The sequence below is a fragment of the Oryctolagus cuniculus genome, chromosome 9 (assembly GCF_964237555.1).
Source record: "Oryctolagus cuniculus chromosome 9, mOryCun1.1, whole genome shotgun sequence".
NCBI classification, from domain to species: Eukaryota; Metazoa; Chordata; class Mammalia; order Lagomorpha; family Leporidae; genus Oryctolagus; species Oryctolagus cuniculus.
Window position 1 is genome coordinate 29,809,365 of NC_091440.1, and position 14,510 is coordinate 29,823,874.

Sequence of the window (14,510 nt, forward strand, 5' to 3'; positions counted from 1 at the left end):
TAGATTTCAGTTATCTTGGCTCTTTTATTATTCTCTCTCTCTCTCTCTCTCTCTCTCTCTCTCTCTCTCTCTCCTCTAAACAGCAAGACCATTAACCTGTTCCTGGATTTAAAAATACTAAGCTTCAATATAAACATTACCTTCAATCAAAACTAGAACATTTGTAGAGCTCACATTTTTTTTTTTACATTCTCTAAAATATCAGAGGCCTGAGTTGCATGCTTTTTGATATCACAAATAGAGATTCTTTCATATATTTGGTCAAAGTTTCTGTTTTTAATTTTGAGAGTGTATGATAAAACATCAGTTACTGATTTGATTTTTTTCAGAAATTTTATCTAGTAGTTTTTAATTGAATGTTAAAACAGGTGAATATTCTATTGATTGTGTAGATGTTGCTGTCATTTAAAAAAAGAAAAGATTATTGACATTTGTTTGCATGCTATTAAGTTACTTCATTATCAGCATTATCTTTTTTGGCATTCCTTTTAAGGGTTCAATTTAGAGTTGCATTAATTCTAGGGAGGGATTAGGCTTATTATTAGTAAGTTGATTTTTTTTTGTCTCTATGAAATATTGCAAATATTCAGTGAGGTTTCTTTATTTTGGCTAATTGAGCCTAAAATTCATTAGATACTCTGTGATCTTTGCAATGTTCAGCTTATATTCCCCCAGTAGCAATTTTACAAGTGTTGTGGCATTTCTCCTTGCAGGTGCACATGTTTTTGTTCAGCAATGGACTCAAGGGATATTTATGCAAATTTCTGTGGCTCTCATTTTTAATCTCTGCCCATAGCCTGCTCCAGTTTTCTGCCTCCAAAGTTTGAATTCTTCAAATATCACTTGTATTTCTTTTATTCATTTTTTGGTTGCATTTGTTCATTTGCTTTAAAATATCATCTATTTGTCATTGACAGTTTATTTAGAGCCAGTAAATATCAGGAGTTTGATGAGAAAGTAGTGTCACATATCCTCCCTAGTTTAACAAACTTTTTTTTTTTTTAGTTCATTTGAGTGTATAAAAGAAACAGCTCTTTTATTTTTTATTTTTACTTTTTAAAATCTTGCATTTATTTGAAAGACTGAATCAGAAATCAAGAGGAGAAGAGATAGGAGGAGAGGAATAGAGAGAGAGAGAGACAGAGAGAGAGAGAGGGGGAGAATTTGCTGATTCACTCTTCAAATGATCACAAAGACCAGGAGCAGGCCAGGCCAAAGGAAGGAGCCTGAAACTTTAGTATCTCATGTGGGTAGCCTGGGGCCCAAGTATTTGAGCCACTCTATACTGCTTTCACAGGTGCATTAATAGGGAATTGGATTAGAAGTGAAGCACCCAGTACGGAAACCAGTGCTCACATGGGATGCCAGCATCATTGACAATGGCTTAACCCACTGAGCCACAACAGCCCCCAAAAATGGCTTTTTTTAACTTCATTTACATTTACCTCCTATCAATCAACTGATATTTTAAATCTTTGCTTTGTAGCCTTGAATTTCCATAGGCTAGTCCATGCATATGTGCCTTGTCTGCCATATCCTTCATTCAATTTCCTTATTGTTATATTATATCCTAAAGTCCCTATGCAGGAACTATTTGCCACAACTGTGTTAAAAGAGAAAGGAAGTTATTAATCAATAAAAAAAAAATTGAAAAACGTTAACTTATTTAATCTAAAATTTATGCTTGATTCTACTGTCATGTTGTAGAGCAGAATTCTGATACTTATTTGTAATTTGTTGAATTTATAAAATGTTTTTCATATTTATGATTTGCACTCTACATACCTCCTAAATTATCTTTCACTTTATTGTATTTGATAGAATTTTTATTCACTTACTTAGTTAAAAGAGATACGATGTCTTATTATATTTTTAGAGAAGCATTTAGTTAGCATTTAAAAGCTATTCTCTGGGATCATTTGTATAATTTAACACAAGCCATAGCTATATCCTAGTCACATTTATATCATTATATCTGAATGATGAAATATTTAAGAAACACGATAAAATGGAAAACATGGCATGAAGAAAAGGGTCTTGTGTTCAGAAATTACAAAATTGTTATTCTTCAGGAGTGAAACACCAGAGAGCAGTTTGAAGTTGCCATCTGGAGTAGTAATCAGTTCAGTCAGATAGCAGATGTCAAGGCCAGCTTCTCCCAGTCAAAACCAAATGTAACAAGCAACTCAATTTATCACTGGGGGACAATTTGTTTGGGGGGGAACTTTTTTTACTTTCTCAAAATCACCAATCTCTCATTTGAATTTCCCAAACTGCTCAGAGCACAATATTCATCTCCCTTGATGATCTTTTTCTCATTGTAAAAAATATTACTATGTTGTTGAAGACAGATTGCTGTTAAGCGATCTCCCTCCTGTCATAATCTCTTTAATTGTTGAAAATGAGTCCTGTGGGAAGAGGCTTTAAGGTGAGGTTATTATTGTATTATCTAATGGAGTAACAATTTCACATTTTCTTTCTCTTCAGGAAATTCACTGGGTGTCTTTTCAGCATAATGCATACATTGAGTAATTTTAGAGTATTTTCTAATATAGCATTACTTAGTTTTAAGCATACATATATATTGTCTTATAATCTTTTAAACTGATTTGCAAACTCTGTAAAGACAACTGTAATAGCATGACTTTGGTCTATTTCAAGATGCAACAACTAACCCAATTTTTCTTCATAGTTTTTTTAACCTGTGATAAAAACAATTTATGTTATTTTTAGATTCTCGAATACTTTACTCAGGTCCTAATATATAGACACATCCCCAAAATAAACAAGCTTGTCTGAAGATAACTATATATATGAACTAATTTATTGATCTCATTACAAGACTTTAACTGAATGACTACTATATCACATCCAACTGGAATGACACATAGGAGAAAATAAAAATAATTCACACTTTATAAAGAGAAATGATGAATTATTGTTTATTGTATATTTCTCTTTTAGATCACTGCCATTTAAACTATGTTTTTAAAAATCTTTTTTTAATTCACTTATTTGAGAGTTACAGGAAGAGAGGGACAGAGGAAGAGAGAAAGAGAGATCTTTCATCTGCTGATTCACTCCCCAAATAGGTGCAAAAGCCAGACTGGGCCAGACCAAAGTCAGGAACCAGGAATTTCATCTGGATCTCCCACTATGTCAAAGGGTTCTAAGCACTACTTCTTTTCCCAAGCCATTAGCAAGGAGTTGAATCAGAAGTGTAGCAGCCTGGAAACAAGCAAACACCCACAGGAAATGCCAGTATTTTAGATGGTGGCTATTAAACACTATGAGGAATCACCAGTCCCTATTTAACTTGTGCTTTTTTTTATATGATGCAAGCTAGATGGCAGAGTCCTTGAATAGCTCTATGTATTTGAGCATATGTATTTGAATAGCATATGTATTTGAGAGTAAATTTTCTTTTCTTAGTTTATCTGATAACCTGCTTATTTGTGGTTTCTCTGTTAAAAATCCCAAAATCTTGATTGGTTTGTTAAATCAAAGAACAAAATTACCAATGACTGAGACACTGTTTACTATTGATAAGATATTTAATATAATATAAGATATTTAATATATATTAAATATATAAATATATATAAATATATATTTAATATATAAATAATTTCACATTATAGACAGCTCATTTCACTATTATATTTTATTGCAGAGCATTTTATAAAATAATGATTAGTATTTTAATAATTGTATGAAAACTTAAGAGCTACTATTAGCCACAAGTCATAGTGATTTTACTAGTATGAAGAGTTAATTAATTTACTGCTAAAATTAATTATCAGATCAATTATCTTTTTCATTGAAGGGAGAGGATATGAATGGGTATATTGTAAGTGATATACTAAGTGATCAATATTGTTATCACAAATAAAGTCATTGCAAGTTGGTCTTGTAGAAGATTTATTGATCTGATTATATTAATTTGCACTAGCTTGTTCTAAGTAATGAAACAGAAGCAGACGCATGTTCACCAGTGGCAAAAGTAATATGCAGTTTATTTGCAACTATTCATTTTAAGAAAAATCATCTATGTATTCTAAGAGTCAACATTTAACAATTTTTTGTGCTCTCACAAAAGGTATATTGGAAAAGTATTCTATGAATCTACATTTTTCAGATCATTCTAATTCTTTTCTATGCTTGAGACTTTTCCTATATGCTATTCAAGTTTTTTTCCAGTTAGCATAGAGTATAATTGCCTAGTAGAAATGTTTCAGGAGGTAACCAATAAAATATACAAAGTTTTTTTTAAATAAAGCAAGTATAGTCAACTTAAAAGGAAAAATTAAATAAATTGAAAAGCCTCTAAGACTTGTAAACTTATCTTCCAAAGAGCATGGATTTCATGGAACTGCTAAAGCTCCTTAAGCATGCATATAGTTCTTTCAACTTCAACTTAAAAAAAAAAAAAAAACCTTCAATTTAACTTCATAGTGTCTATGAAATTTAAATAAGACCATTGAGCTTAGCTATTACCACAAGCGCTTAGGTGTACGTTTTATTTGTTATTAATGACTGCATATGGTCTCATGATTTCTGAGTTACCAAATTTTAGCTGATCATTTAAGAATTATATTTTTGGGCTTTGAGAACTTAGAAAAAATGAAGTCAATGTATTTTCCTCAAACATGAATGAATCAATTAACTTTTGAACTTACTCCATTAGGATACTCTGAATTTTTTAAAGATTTATGCATTTATCTTAAAGACAGGGTTACAGAGAGACAGAGGCAGAGGCAGAAAGAGAGAGAGAGAGTGCGCGAGAGAGTCTTCTATCCATTGCTCCATTTCCCAGATGGCCTCAAGGGCCAGAGTTGTCCTGATTCGCAGCCAGGAGCCAGGAGCTTCTGCTTGGTCATGCAGGGACAGGGGCTCAAGGACTTGGCCCATCTTCCAATGCTATCCCAGGCCACAGCAAAGATCTGGATCAGAAGGGGGGCAGTCCATAAGCGATGCCAGCACCACAGGAGGCATCTTTACCCACTATGCCACAGCGCTTGCCCTGATACTCTGATATTTATTAGGAAATTTACTCTTCAACATTTTGAAAAACAATATCTTATCTGTTTTTATTTTGCTTGGTATTTGGAGTAGCAGAAAATGACTTCAGAGACACCAATTATATCCATCATCATTCCTAAACCCAATGTTCTAATTATGTAGGATATTTTAAGCTTACATTGCATGAGATTTTTTAACTTACTTAGAGTATATATGCTTTTAATCATCATGTATATCTTTTAGCCAACATGTAGAACTCTAGCGGGATTCTGTTCACATCCCTAAGATCTGGGACTGGGACATTTGGTGCTACAAGCACCATAACCACAAACACTCTCTGAGCAGGACTTGGAGACTGTCCACTTCATATCATGCAGTCCTCGATCCACAGCTATTTGTGCCACAAGCCACAGAACTATTGAGGCTCACCAATGGGGCAAGAGGATAGCCCCATTGGTGTCCCTCAGCACCAAGAATGAGGCTCTGGTTTTCACAGTCTCCAGCATAATAGATACCAAACTCTCAGAGGACTGAAGATATGACCTTAAGGAGCCCAAACTCACTTTAAAGTCATACTTTTACCTCTGCAAACAGCTTCAGACAAGACCACAAGACCACTTGTGTCACTTATAGATGCTACTGACACTGGCTAAAGCAAAATAAATCGATCTGAGATTACATTTCTGGGCACTTAGAGCCAAAACCCAAGCTAAAAGTCAAGGAATACCTTTAATTCCATCTAAATGGTCAACTCCTTTCCTAATAAGACAAGCTGCATGAGGAGGAATGGACTATTACATCAGATACACAGATGTCAATCTGGGACACAGGAAAGAAAAATAAGCAACATAGTTTTCCAGAAATACATCCTGATCTGAAGAAAGTTTGTGAAATGCCAGATGTTAAATTCATAAAAATGATTTTCAAGAAACTCAATACGATACAAGAGGATTCATATAGCATAAAGAAATGAGAAAATCAATAAGAGACATGAATGAGAAATCCATTAATGAGATAGAAATCATTTAATACAACAGAAATTTTGAAGTTGAAATCCTAATCAATGAAATAAAAAGTATGGCTAAGAGCTTCAAAAGCAGAGCAGATCAAAGATAGGAAATATTTTCTTATCTGGAGAACAAAACATTTGAAGTGACTCAACCAGACAATAATAAAGAGAAAGAGAATTAAAAAAAGAAGACTATCTAAAATACTGTAAATTATTAAGCAGCTAATTATTTGTATTATGGGGATTCCTGAAGGACAAGAGAAGAAAACAGGCATGGAGAACCCAATAAATGAAAAATGAGTTGAAAAACTCCAAGTCTTGAACGAGATATAGACTTTCAGATACAGGAAGTAAAAAATACCCCAAAGAGACTCAACTGAAAATGATCTTTTCTCAGCCATATTGCAGTCAACTTGCCCACAATTATGTTCAAAGAATGAATTCCAAAGAATTTAAGAGAAAAACATCACGTTACATTTAAAGGAAAACCAATTAGACTAACAGCAGAACAGACTTCTCAACAGAAACCCTACTTGTAGGAGGAGTGTGTTGATATATTAAAGGTCTTAAAAGGAAAAAAAAAAAAACCTTCCAAATAAGAATATTATATCCAGTGAAGGTATCCTTTAGATGTGAAGGAGAAAGAAAGTATCCCCCATGTAATGAAAAACAGAAAATTCATCACCACTAGACCAGCCGCCTTACAAGAAATTGTGTAGGGAGTCATACATTAGAACTAATTATGAAAAAAAACAAGACACTACCAAATTCACTAATGGGGCAATGTGTAATCAATAACCAATCAATAAAATCACAGATGTTAGTTCTTATTTATCAGTACTAGCTTTTAACAGAAATGGATTAAAAAGCTGTTCAAAATGCATAGATTGTCTGAATAGATTTAAAAGAACAAACAACAACAACAGGAAACAAGACCAGTGGGGTGTGTTATGTCATAGCAGGTAAAGCCAACGCTTGCAACACTAGCATCCCATATGGGTGCCACTTTGTCTCCTGGCTGCTCCACGTCTGATCCAGCTCCCTGGGAATGTCCTGGGAAATGCAGTTTAATATGGCTCAAATGCTTGGGCCTTTGCACCACGTGGGAGACCCAATGAAGCTCCTGGATCCCAGTTGCTGCTTTCTCTCTCTCTCTCTCTCTCTCTCTCTCTCTCTCTCTTTCTATCTGTATCTCTATCTCTCTCTGTCTCCCTTCTCCCCACTCTGTCTCCTTTTATAACTCAACTTTTCATAATAAATGTATAAATCTTTTTAAAGAAAAATAAAGACCCAGCTATATGCTGCCTACAAGAGACTCACCTCTCAATAAAGATACACCTAGACTGAATGTGAAGGGCAGAAAAATGTATTAGCCAAATTGAAGCTAAAACTAAGCAGGGGTAGCTATACTCAAGTCAGGTAAAACAGACTTTAAATTAAAAAATGTAAAAAGAGATAGGAATTAGAAGTAATTTTCATATCATCTATAAAATCAATCATCTGTCTCTTGTCATACTTACAAATGCATTTAGATATTTAAAATATATCCATTTAACAGCATTTCTTAACTACAGTATATCTATTATGTGCATTTTCTTTTTTAAGATTTATTTTATTTATTTCAAAAACAGAGTTACTGAGAGAGGTAGAGACAGAGGGAGAGGTATTCCATCTACTGGTTCACTTTCCAGACGGCTGCAACGGCCGGAGCTGAGCCCATCCAAAGCCAGGAGCCAGGAGCTTCTTCTGGGTCTCCCATGGGGTGCAGGGGCCCAAGGACTTGGGCCATCCTCCACTGCTTTCCCAGGCGATAGCAGAGAGCTGGATCGAAAGAGGAGCAGCCTGGACAAGAAACGGTGCCCATATGGGATATTGGCACTTCAGGCCAGGGCTTTAACCCACTGTGCCATAGTGCCAGCCCCCTATTACGTGCATTTTCACGCAAATATATTCCTTTGAAAGGTTCTAATCAGTATAACTAAAATAATAATAAAATAAACTAATTGTAATAAATTTATTCCTTTTTGTGGCTTAGAATAAATTTAAGAGAAAAAGAAGACTGGGATTTGAAATGATTGAATGTAATACAGATTATTCTCTCTTAACTAGTAATGTAGATGTAGCTCAGTTAGATTACTAGTAGATTGACATAAATGAAAATAGCAAGCAGAAGAAGAAAGGTTTCAGTTGATAAACACAGAGGAAGATGCAGGGGAGAACAATAATGAAGAAGCCAGCGACTCATTTGTGACTCAGCAGCACGACATAGTAGGATGGCGAGGATGGATTTAGAGATCAAGAATTACTCCCACTGGATGTGTGCTTTCAGAGCCCAGATAGAATTAGGGAATTAACATTTTTCTTAAAATACACTATTACATAATATTCAATGCTGAATATTTATGAGTATGGAATAAATCAGATTTTTTTTCAAATTAATTCATCTTAAAATTTTGTTTGAAAAGACCCTATTATAAACATTTTTGTTAATTGGCATTTACTACAGAGAACCTTCTTCTGATCACTTATGGCTTTTATAAATATATACTCGTATATTTTTAATGAAAGAGAAAATTTCCTAACATATTCCAGAATACATTAGTTATTTGAAGTAGTACATTTATATTTTCACACCCATCTTATTGAACATCAAAGTCTCTGTCATACTGGAAATATCCTATTACTCTCCTACAAAAACACAATACAGACAGTAATATCCATGAAGTTACAATATGGGCAATACCATTCACAACATTAACATAGCATATTATTACCTTTAATCTGTAGCTACCCTTCACAAGTAACTAGCCATCCAAAAGGTATTCTTAATAAGAAAATGATGCCATCAAAATTATGTGCTGCAATTTGCTATTACATTTCTGTAGTACATTCTAGTCCAAAGCAGTTTTCTGAACTTCAATTTCAATCTTGAGATGTTTGAATTGTCCTGACGGATAATTTAGTAGTATGATTTTCGAGTAAGATTTATCAGAAGTAAACTTGTTCATGATTAATATCAGTTACACAACCAGAGACAATATTGTGCCCTTCTACTTCTGGATTTCTATAGAATGTAAAGTTTCAAATTGCTACATTATTGATGATACTTTGATAGTTTGATTAAAGAGAGTGAAGTGAGAAGGAGATTAAAAAAGGACTAGATAAGCAAAAGGAGAAAAAGAGAAGAAAGAAAAAAATAAGGAAGATGAGGAAGGAAAGAGAGGAAAGTGGAAGTAATTATTTTGCATTTTTTTTAGAATGGAGTTCTGGGTATAGTTTAATAGAAACTTGATTAATTATTTGCCCCCAAAGGCCTTTGTAGCACCATGTGTATATAGTGATAAGATAGCAAATGTAGATCTCTCTTTAAAGATACCCATGTCAAACTTCTGGAAACTCTGAGTGCTAATTTACTTGGAAAAGTTATTTTTAAAGATTAAAGTGAAGGTCGGGGCTGTGGCTCACTAAGCTAATCCTCCACCTGTGGCGCCAGCACCTCGGGTTCTAGTCCCGGTTGGGGCGCCGGGTTCTGTCCCGGTTGCTCCTCTTCCAGTCCAGCTCTCTGCTGTGGCCCGGAAAGGCAGTGGAGGATGTCCCAAGTGCTTGGGCGCTGCACCCGCATGGGAGACCAGGAGGAAGCACCTGGCTCCAGGCTTCAGATCCGCACAGCGCGCTGGCCATAGCGGCCATTAGGGGGGTGAACCAACTGAAGGAAGACCTTTCTCTGCCTCTCTCTCTTTCTCACTGTCTAACTCTGCCAGTCAAAAAAAAAAAAAAAAAAAAAAAAGATTGAAGTTAAATAAAATACATAGTTGAGACTTGAAAATATAATCATTTTCATAATTCTCAGTCCATCCTCCTTATAGATGCACAGACCTTCGGGATGTAGTTTTTGTTCATGAGCACTTATAAAATCAAAAAACTCATTCATACTCAAGAACATAGTATTTCTCAGAATTTTATTCTGCATAAACTTACTATGACATTTCTTGAAGATTTACTTACATAATCATTTTATTATTAAAGTGATTATTATTATATGTTTATTTACAAATCTAACTTTGTAATATTTTTTATTTTTCTAAAGATTTTATACATTTGGAAAATATTTGATTTTTTAGGGGCATAAAAGTTTGTTAATACTTTATAGAGCACTGCATGTTCAGCAGAGCAATGTAATGAGGAATAATTTTCCTGTAGAAAGATAGGTTAAAATGTTTTTGTAAATAAGAACAAAATAAAAATCATGAATCTTCATATGTTTCTGCATGTTAAAAAAGAATGAATTTTGAGATTTGATGTGCAGTCTTAAGAGGTGAGGCATACAAAATTGGGAAGCTGAGTAAAGTGGCAGAAACTAGATTATAAATAGAACAAAATGTTAAATCTTCCAATAACCTTGAGGTCCAGTGACTATTTTAATAAAAACAGGATGAAAAAATCCATTTTAAGTTTTGTTTTCTTTTCTTTGCATAGGTTAAATATAACAGCCCTATGACACAAACATTCAATAGAATTTGAATATGTGCTTCTTTGGGAACTGAAAGAATTGGGACAATGACATGAATAGTTTTATAGGAAGGCAAGAGATGAATATATGGAGAGACAAAGTGTAGACAAGAATTTATTTCAAACCAGTGGAAACCTTGAGCAATACATTCACATGAAATGCAAGATATTTGGAATTGAAATTATATAGTGAATTTTCCACCATATACTAAACAAAACTTTATACAAATATTTATTCAACTTGAAAAAACCAGGAAATCTAGCTGATTCTAAAACATGAAAAAATGCAGACAGAGATAATCAATGCATTCCACTCTTATTTCTGTGATGATTACTAACAAAAATTCAATTAAAACATTCAATTATATGTCAGTTGTTTAGCACATTGGTTAAGATAATGCTTGTGATATCCACATACCACATATCACATTCCCTGTCTCCCATTTCCTGTTCAACTTCTGAATCCAACATCCTAAAAATGCGCCCCCCCCCCACCTCCCTGAGACAGTAAGTAATGGCTGAAGTACTTGTATCAAGGCCAATCATATGGGAGAATCACAATAGCTTTCCAAGCTCCTGGCTTCCTCCTCACTCAGCTCAGGCTGGTATGGGCGTTTGGGGAGTAAATTAATGGATGGAAGATCTATCTCTGCCTTCTCTGTTTCTCTATGTGTGCGTGTCTTTGCCTTTCAAATTAAATAAATAAAACATTTGAAACTTTTCTTACAGATCCGAGACCTTAAAAAGTCATACTGGCTCACAACTCTAAATAGCTACTGGCAATCATTGAAGTTGGCCAAATGGCTTATACATACTTGGCAATCCTGAGATTTTAGGGGAAAATAACTATTCTACGGTATGGAAATTCATTTTGTTTCTAATCAGTAGTCAGTATAATGCATTTCTTTATGATTGCTTGTGGACATTATTTATCATAATTTGTAGGGACAGAATAAAGACAAAGGATGCACAGAGATAAAAAAATTCTATTAGTCCAGAGAAACAACGAAACAGGACTTAAGTTTAGTGAAAGTGAGAACAGGTGAATACATTTGATAAATATAGCAGAAAAAATTGAAGTACTTAGTAATGGATTTGATTAACTTAGAACTGTTACTTGAAATGTTTGAAGTTCTAAAGTGAAGACAAGAAGCAAAACATGGGCGCATACCTTTATTTAGTGGCCAAAATGAGGAACGTTTCAATACTATTTATAGCATTAATTCACATTGAACAACACATTAAGGACAGAGATCCTACATGAAGAGTAAGTACATACTAACTCCTGTTGTTGACTTAACAATTGACACTCTTGTTTATGGCGTCAGTAATCTCCCTAGGCTCTAGTCATGAGTTTCCAAGGCTATGGAAGCCTTTTGAGTTTGCGGATATCTATCTTATTTAGACAAGGTCACAGTCAAAGTGGAAGTTCACTCCTCCCTTCAGAGAAAGGTACCTTCTTCGTTAATGGCCCGTTCTTTCCACTGGGATCTCACTCGCAGAGATCTTTCATTTAGGTCCTCTTTTTTATTTTTTATTATTTTTGCCAGAGTATCTTGGCTTTCCATGCCTAAAGTACTCTCATGGGCTCTTCAGCCAGATCTGAATGCCTTTAGGGCTGATTCTGAGGCCAGAGTGCTATTTAGGACATCTGCCATTCTATGAGTCTGCTGAGTATCTCACTTCCCATGTTGGATCGTTCTCTCCCTTTTTTTTTCTATCAGTTAGTATTAGTAGACACTAGTCTTGTTTATGTGATCCTTTTGACTCTTAGAACTATCATTATGATCAATTGTGAACAGAAATTGATCACTTTGACTAGTGAGATGGCATTGGTACATGCCACCTTGAAGTGATTGAATTGGAGTAACCTGGCACATTTCTTTCCCATACATTTTGAATCTGCTATTTCATTGTTACTTGTTTCAGACAAATTTTGGTTTGTCATTGGTCCGCATAGAAACTTCTGCCTAATAGTGTATCTTCGATGCATATGCATTCTGCCATACAAGCTCTGTTGTCTGCTAGAAGATTTTAGGAGAAATATGGAAAATGATCCTCATGCAAGAGATACAAAATGCACCAGCAGATGCTAATCATTCTTCAAGAAGTAAGCTATACACATAAAGGTAACCAGAAGAATCACAAAGCTTAGCCCATGCTCAGTTGTTACAGAATTCTGGTATAAATAAATGCTTTTCAATAGCATCAAGTTTTTGCTGTGTTAGGATATGCTGTACTAGCTAATTTGTATAAAACTATAAAACTATAAAAAATCAGTGATGAAGTTGAACATTAATTAGACAAAGCAGAACTCTGTTGGCATGCATCTGAACATTACTGAATGGTTGCCATAATTCAAATAAAATGACTGACAATATCTTTCATTGATATTATCTTTAATGATGATCTTGACAACTTCTGTTTCAGTGCAATGTTCTATATTAGACTAAAAAGGAGATGGCAGATAATGTGTTGAACATTTCAAAATGGTTAGAAGAGAGAATTTATAATGTTCTTACCACAAAGAAATGAAGATTTAGATATATTACTCTAATTTCAACTTTATTTAATAGTTAAATTTATTTATATAGTGACACTCTCTACCCTCTAACCTTTGCAGAGGGTTCCTGAATTTGGAGTTTAATAAAGTTGTAAACAGATCATTCATCATTCCCTCTGGTGAGATATTTTGTTATGATAGAGTACATAGCAAATTGATACATTCCTTTGTATATTAATGCATTGCTGTAATTCTCTGTTTACAAAATGATTCCACTTGTGAGACATAATGGTATATGGAATATAATAATGATGAGTAAGGAACTCTGTTATTATTCAGAAAAATATAATGAGGAACTGGAAATATTTAATAAGAGAATTTATCTATCAAAATGAGAAGAAAAAATTTCCTCTTCTATATTTAATATGAAAAATCAGTATACAAACTAACATCTGCCAAGAACTGATTGGACACACAGTATCGGTTCTGACCCCTATTGCCTCGTTCAGTTTAAGGCAATATTACTGAATCTCCGTGCATCACCTCTATTCTTTTGGTTTTGGCCACTTTGCTCATGAGCCCATTAACAAAGGACAACAATGGCTCTGGGGGGAAAAAAAACTAATATGTAAAATAACCTCACTTTGTTCTTATGGATAGTTACATGTTCTTAATGCTGATACTTTTTATATTCTATATATGTGTAACATAAGGCAATTATTACCTTCTATAACAGATTATATGTAAGATCCTATAAGGCTAAAGTACTAGGTGAGTGAGAGGCATAACATAATCACTAGTAGATAACTTGGGGTTTTATCTATTTATGAGCCAAGCATTTAGCTTGAGGCAAGCATTTAGCCTAGTGCTTAAAACATTACTTGGGACACCTGCACATCTTATTGGAGTGTCTGGATTCAAGTCTTGGCTCTCCTCCTGATGCCAGCTTTTGGCTATTGCACATGTTTGGAGGCAGTAGTGATTTGTATAGTTGGGTACATCCCACCCATGTGGGAGATCTGGATTGACTTAAAGCCCCTGGTTTTGGGCTGAACTAGCACTAGCTGTAATAGACATTTGGGATGTGAACCAGCAGAAGTGAGCTTGGTCTCTCTACTTCCTTCCTTCCTTCCTCCCTCCCACCTTCCCTCAATCCCACCCTCCCTCCCTGGCCTCCCCACCCTTTGTCTCTCTCTTTATTCCTGTCTTTCAAATAAATAAAAATAAAATTTTTGAAAACAATTTGTTCAGCTTCTCTAGTTGCTCTTAATAGGTAGATTATTCTGGGCAAAAAAAAAAAAAAAAAAAAAAAAAAAAAAAAAAAAAAAAAAAAAAACCAAACTACGAGCCCAGGGTTGATGGCATTAGGAATTTCATTGACCATTTTGGTACCTTACATTATTGTGACTTCTCCAACTTAGGCTAACGTACCCCGCCACTCCCACCTGAAGTTCATCTAGTTAACAA